Source organism: Mesoplodon bidens (assembly GCF_964165515.1).
Source record: "Mesoplodon bidens genome assembly, contig: HAP1_SCAFFOLD_238, whole genome shotgun sequence".
NCBI lineage: Eukaryota > Metazoa > Chordata > Mammalia > Artiodactyla > Ziphiidae > Mesoplodon > Mesoplodon bidens.
In genome coordinates this window covers 518943-526386 of record NW_027671924.1, presented here as the reverse complement: position 1 = coordinate 526386, position 7444 = coordinate 518943, and positions in this window count along the sequence as shown.

The following is a 7444-nucleotide window of genomic DNA, read 5'->3' as shown; positions in this document are numbered from 1 at the left end:
AGTGGCAGGACAGGAATAAAGATGCAGACGTAGAGAATGCACTTGAGGACATGGGGAGGGGGAAGGGTAAGCTGGGACGAAGCGAGATGGAAACCAAAGGAAAAAAAAAGTGGTTCTGATGAACCTAGTGGCAGGACAGGAATAAAGACGCAGACATAGGGAATTCACTTGAGGACACGGGGAGGGGGAAGGGTAAGCTGGGACGAAGCGAGACAGTGGCATGGACACATGTACACTACCAAATGTAAAACCGATAGCTAGTGGGAAGCAGCCGCATAGCACAGGGAGATCAGCTCAGTGCTTTGTGTCCACCTAGAGGGGTGGGAAAGGGAGGGTGGGAGGGAGACGCAAGATGGAGGGGATATGGGGATATAGGTATACATACAACTGATTCACTTTGTTATACAGCAGAAAGTAACACAACGCTGTAAAGCAATTATACTCCAATAAAGATGTTAAAAAACATACTTTAGGGACTTCCCTGGTGGTCCAGTGGTTAAGAATCCGCCTTCCTACAGGGGGTGCAGGTTTGATCCCTGGTCGGGGAACTGAGATCCCACGTGATGTGGTGTGCAGCACAGCCGAAACAAAAAGAAAATTAAAAATACTTTACTGCTAAAAAATGCTAACCATCATCTGAGCCTTCGGCGAGTAGTAACCTTTTTGCTGATGGAGGGTTTGAAATAGTGTGAGAATTACTAAAATATGACCCAAAGACAAGAAGTGAACAACTACTGTTGGAAATACAGTGCCAACAGACTTGCTCAACAAAGAGTTGCTGCAAACCTTCAATCTGTGAAAAACACAAGATCCGGGAAGCACAATAACTATAATAGAATATAATGTAATACAATATAATACAATATAATATAGCCTGTATATTCAAAGAAAAGGAAATCAATATCTAGAAGAGATACATGCACCTCTATAGTCATTACAGCATTATTCACCAGAGCCAAGGTAGGAAAAAAATGCAAATTTTCATCCACAGAGAAATGGATAAAGAAAATGGGGTATATACATAGGATATTATTCAGACTTTCCTATTAGAAGGAAATCCTACCAGTTGTGACAACGGGGATATAAACAGAACACATTATGATAGGTGAAATAAGTCAGTCACAGAAGGACAAAACTGTGTGTTTCCACTTATATGAGGTGAGGTATCTAAAAGAGTCACCCATAAATTGTCAGGGGTGGGGGAGGAGAGAATGGGGAGTTGTTCAACGGGTATAAAGTTACAGTTACACAGGATGAATATGTTCTAGAGAACTGCTGTATGACTAAGCATCTCTAGTTAACGAGGCACACTATTGTTTTCGTTTGAATTAAAAAAGTTTAATTCAAGTGTAACTGACCTACAACACTATGTTAGTTCCAGGTGCATAATATCAATATTTCTGTACATTAGAAAATGATCACCAAGATTAACTCTAGTTATGGTCTAGTTACCATCCGTCACCGTACAAAGTTATAATGCTATTGACTGTATTGCCCATGCTGTATAGTTCATTCCCATGACTCATTTATTTTCTAACTGCTTATCTGTTCCTCTTAATCTCCCTCACCTATTTCACTCATCCGCCTACCCTCTTCTGGCAACCACCTGTTTGTTCTCTGTATCTATGAGTCTGTTTCTGTTTAGTGACATTAGTTCATTTGTTTTGTTTTTTAGAGTACACATACAAATGAGATCATATGGTATTTGTCTTTCTCTGTCTGACATATTGCACTTAGCATAATACACTCTAGCTCCATCCATGTTGCCACAAAATGGCAAGATTTCATTTTTTTTTAATTTTTAAAAATTTATTTATTTTACTTTTGGCTGCATTGGGTTTTTGTTGCTGCATGCAGCCTCTTTTCTAGTTGCGGCGAGCGGGGATTTCTCTTCCTTGCGGTGCATGGGCTTCTAATTGCTGTGGCTTAGCTTGTTGCAGAGCATGGGCTCTAGGTGAGCGGGCTTCAGTAGCTGTGGTACATGGGTTCAGTAGTTGTGGCTCACAGGCTCTAGAGCGTGGCTCAATAGTTGTGGCACACGGGCTTAGCTGCTCCGTGGCATGTGGGATCTTCCCGGACCAGGGCTTGAACCCATTTCCCCTGCACTGGCAGGCGGATTCTTAACCACTGCATCCACAGGGAAGCCCCTCATTCTTCTTCTTCTTTTCTTTTTTTCTGGCTAATAGTCCATTGTGTGTGTGTGTACAGTTATATATATATACATATACATATATATGTGTATATATATATATATACGTATACATATAAATATATATGTATATATGACACATCTTCTTTATCCATTCATCTATGGATGGACACTTAGGTTGCTGCTATACACTGGCTATTATAAATAATGCTCAATGAACATAGGGGTGCATGTGTCTTTCTGAACTAGTGTTTTTGTTTTCTTCCGAAAAAATACACAGAAGTGGAATTTCTGGATCTTATAATTAGTTCTACTTTAAAAGTTTTGAGGAATGAGGTGCACTACTTTTGAAACGAAGTTTACCTGGTGATGTTAGGTGAATCCATCCAAGATCTCTGTGAAGACCTCCAAAACTGTTAAAACATAAGGGTAGGGACTTCCCTGGTGGTCCAGGGTTAAAGAATCTGCCTTACAATGCAGGGTACCTGGGTTCAATCCCTGGTCAGGACACTGAGACCCCACGTGCCACAGTGTAACTAAGGAATGGTGTGGAGGAGGTTAAGGAAAAGACCATGCCAAGCTCAGAGGCCATTTCAGATGGCAACAAACTCCTGACATTGACTGCAAATCAAAGTTCTTTATGTGGAACAATCGAAGAGGCAGGATTGGTCCTGTTAGCAAGGTCCCCTGAGATGCCAGGTCACCTGACCCCCAGCTCCAGATGCAGAGATGTCTGGGACCCAGGCTTTGCTGGCCTGGGAAGGCTGAGGGTGCCCAGCTGCTGACAGGACACACGAGGTGGGGGGATGAGGGGGGCCGGGGGAAAGAGTTGGTTGCCGCCCAAGGCAGACAAGCGTCTGTGCAGAACTGCCTCGGCTCAGCCTCGAGAAGCCTGGCTCAGAAATCGACAGCAAGTCTTCCAGAAGCTCTGCGCATATTCCATTCAGGTGTCGCTGGTCACATCTGTGGCTGCCCGGATGAAGACTGGGGGCCCACTCGTTCACACACTGAAAGTTACTACCAAATGCAAGAGAGTGAGGGATCAGACCATGAACTACTCTAATTTTAATGCCTAAGTAGAATCACGCGCACCTTATTCTACTTTCCGGTTTTGCATTTGTAATTTCACAAAATGTGTGATTTGTGGGGCTTTTCTAATTGCTTGTCATTTTGCCTGATGCGAAAAAAACAGCACAATAAGAAAACATTATAGTTTTCACTGGTAATGGGCATAAAAATATACGCACTGTGCCTGCTTGAAAAGAGCATTAATGTGAACGTTCCAGATGATTTTCTATTTGGTGATGGGTTAAGCGGCTTGACCACATTCACTTTTATGTAAAGGGAAGATGAGAAAATTGCACTCTTCTTGCACTTTCAACTTTAAGAAAATGGATTTCGGGAAACCTGGATAACAAATTAAGAAAGCAATCAGAACTGCAAATATTTAGGGGTTTTAGGTTAGTTTCAAAACACAAGGGAACAACCCATGATGTATGTGTCTTAAAAGACCCCTTGGTACAGTAAGATTCCACAGACAGCCTTGTAATCACAGAACTCAGAACTGGTTACACATTTCCCACAAGCCACTTTCTCACTGTTAGGCTAACAGTGTCGGCTCACTCCCCTGCTTGGGGGCAGAGAGGACCGGTCTCCTTTCCTTTCTGAGATTCCTTTCATGAGTGGCTAGAAAGCTTAAGCACTGGAATTTCATTAAAGAAAAGGAGTATTCCTCAGAGGATTGTAAATGACACAACCCCAAGAGGACTTTAACAGCTGCGTCCCTGTGTCAGAGATCTCCCACGCATGGCTGGGGCCCAAATGACACAGAACAGTGGGGGCCCAAGGGCCGCAGTCCTAGGACGCCGCTCCCCAACCAAAAGAGTCCTCTTGCTCCTCAGGGAAAAACAAAGGTGTTCTCAGACACACACAACTTCTGGAGCCAGGAAGTGAGGACCCCACCTGCCTGGCCTATCCCAGGAGAGTGGCTGATGCAGTGCCCAGAACCAGCAAGGGGAACTGAGACCCAACAGAAAGGGAACCAGGAGACCGATGCATTCCTCCCCCCGCAAAGAAGCTGCACCCCAGCACTGACCAAGGAGGGTGCTCTTCAACTAGGAATCTTATCCACACAAATGTGCTGATTTTGAGAAACTTTTGAAATGCATGGTATTCAACCTCTCAAAGTAAAAAAAAGTAATGAATTATATAGCAATGCGGGAAAATACAGGAAAATGACAATAAACCTTGGAAAACAATGTTTACTAACAGGACCCCAACTGGAAAAATTTAGAAACATTTAAGACGACTCTGAAAGGCAGTAAGACAAGGAAAACAAAACAGAACAAAACAAAACAAAACAAGACAGTATTGGGGCAGGAAGACAGGCAGTGGACATGAACAGGCCCTTCATATAAAAACAGAAAGACACCAGTCTGAAAAGACCACAGAATGAAGGACTCCAACTACGTGACATTGTCGAAAGGGCAAAAATACACAGACAGTAACAAGACCAGCAGCTGTCAGGGGCTTGGGGGCACTGGTAGGATGTTCTGGTAGGGCACTGGTAGGGAAGGTGGCCCCCAGGGATGTTTCGGGCAGTGAAATGGTTCTGGGTGGCACTGCAGTGGTGGCTGCAGGTCATCACACCTGTCCAAACCTGAACAGTAGGACACAGAGAGTGAGCCTTAATATAAACTACAGACTCCAGGGGAGAATTAGGTGTCAATGCCGATCCATCACTGAGAGGACGCACCACACAGGCCAGAGACGTTACCAAGGGAGGGAACCCAGAGGAACGGGTATAGGAAAGTGCTGTCTGCTTGATTCTGATTCTCCTATAACCCTAAAACTGCTCTAAAGACTGTCTACCAATTAAAAAGAAGAAACAGCTTCTAAGCACGTGAAAATACTCTCAACCTCATTCACGATTCAGAAAAACCCCAAGGGAACGTACATACTGCTTACCGGGGCCTAGGATGAGCGGGAACACGCCGCGGCCTCGCCCCTTCCTGTCGGGCATCGCGCTGGAGCCCAGAGTCCCCCTGACTTGACCCACCGCACCCCACCCCGCGTTTCATGCCGTCCACAGTCTCTACACATGACATCTTTTGATCAGATGACTCACTGTCCCAATTACAAGGTTTCAGTTTCTCCACAGGAAGAAACCAAAACCAGCACAGAGGGGAGGCTCTTCAGTCAAACTCAGGGTCTGCCTGCCTTCACGTCCCGCTCTTCCTGACGGGAGGCCCACATCCTAAGGAGGGAGGTCCTTACCAGCACCTCAGGAGCCTCATCCAGTTCACCTCACGCTGCTCTGAGAGCCTCGCCAACCTCTGCAGCTACCCAAGTCCTGGTCACTTCAGGGCCGTCCCCCTTCCCCGAGTCACTGAGCCACGTGCTCTGACAATGCATTTAAAACCAGGCTCTCGGACTTCCCTGGTTGCACACTGGTTAAGAATCCACCTGCCAATGGTGGGCACACGGGTTGGAACCCTGGTCCGGGAAGATCCCACGTGCTGCGGAGCAACTAAGCTCGTGCGCCACAACTACTGAGCCTGCACTCTAGAGCCTGCGCACCACAACTACTGAGCCCGGGACCCGCAACTACTGAAGCCCGCATGCCTAGAAGCCATGCTCCGCAATAAGAGAAGCCACCGCAATGAGAAGCCCGCGCACCGCCACGAGGAGTAGCGCCCGCTCGCCGCAACTAGAGAACAAAGCCCGCGCGCAGCAACAGAGACCCAACGCAGCCAAAACTGAATAAGTTAAATAGTAAACAAATAAAAAATTTAAATGAATGAATAAATAAATAAATAAATAAATAAAAGCAGGCTCTGCTTTGTCAGCACTCTGGAGTTCCCTACGTATCGACGGGCAGGATTCCCGTCCTCTCCCGTAATTACGTCTGTGAAGTGCCTTTCCCGAGGAGAACAGAAGCTCCTGGAAGCAGAGAATTGCTTCTTAAGATCACATGCAGAAACTGAAGACATTTGATGCTTATGTCAAAGATAAAAGACACAACACTAGATGGTGTGAAGGGTCCTCGAGGCCAAGAGCCAGGCAAGCAGGACACTTCCTCTGGGGACCCTTCCATCAGCAGAGCAGAAAATGTCCGTGGCCAGAACTGGCACTCAATTCGCTTTGAGCTGAGCAGCACCCGTGTAATTACATAGGCTCCCCAAAGAGTAATTACTCCCACATTTAAGAAAGGAGATGGCTTTTCAGGCAGGGAAGGCAAGTACAGTCTTCCCAGCTGGATGCACTGTGTGTGCTGATGGTCACGATGGAGCTGGGCCCCAGAGCTCTGCTCTCCCCTCAAACCCCCAACCTCACCCTCACCCTCAGCTGAGGAGCTGCTTCCCTGAGAACACAGAAGCCATCGGAGGGCTTCCCCACCTGCAACCCAGCTCTGCCATCCCCTCCCCACTCCAGGACCACGGGCAGCAGCTCTCCCCTCCCCCACACGCATCTACTGGATCATTCCCACTGTTATTTCTCCCATCACAACACAACACAACACAACACAACATCCTCCCCGGACCTCAGCTACTACCCCAGCTACTGTCCAGTTTCTATTTTCCCCGTCACAGCAAAATGTCTTGAAAAAGTTGGGACCAGAACAAACACAGTTCTCCCACTCCTCTCTCCTAAGCCTCTCCGATCAGGATTTTACCCCACAGATCCATCCAAACGCATCATCGGCGAGTTAGGACCTCCCCCCAGTGCTGGGCTCGATGGTTAATGGCTCCGCGGAAAGGCAACCTCGTTTGTCCAGTCACCCAGGGAACCTCTAAAGTGCTTCCCACATGCAGACAAAATGCTGTGATTAATATTTTAGGAGAAATACTCAGCGTGGAGAATACACTTGAGCTGCTGGAGGAAAGAGGTAGCGGCACAGAAAAGAAGTTTCTGTAACTACAGAAATGAACAGATAAGCTGTTTTAAAACCATCCAGAAGACGACATTAACAAGCCTCACACTACAACGTGGTAACAGAGGATGGAGAAGGACTTTAGAATGAACTCATTTTTCTGGGCAGGTGACAGGCTGGATGATGCAACGATGAGCCGCCAGGGACAACAGGACAAGGCAAGGGGCAGGGGAGCTGTAAATAATCATTTCTGGATCTACTGGATCTAGTCATCCGAGGTGCCCTTTGGACAAACTCCATAGAGATGCTGGCAAGTGGCTGGACAGAGGCATCTGTCTGGTCCAGGGGGGAGAACTGACAGAGCTGGAGGTGAAAAGCACCAGAGGGTGAGATCAGACGGGGTGGAGAGTCATGGACCAAGG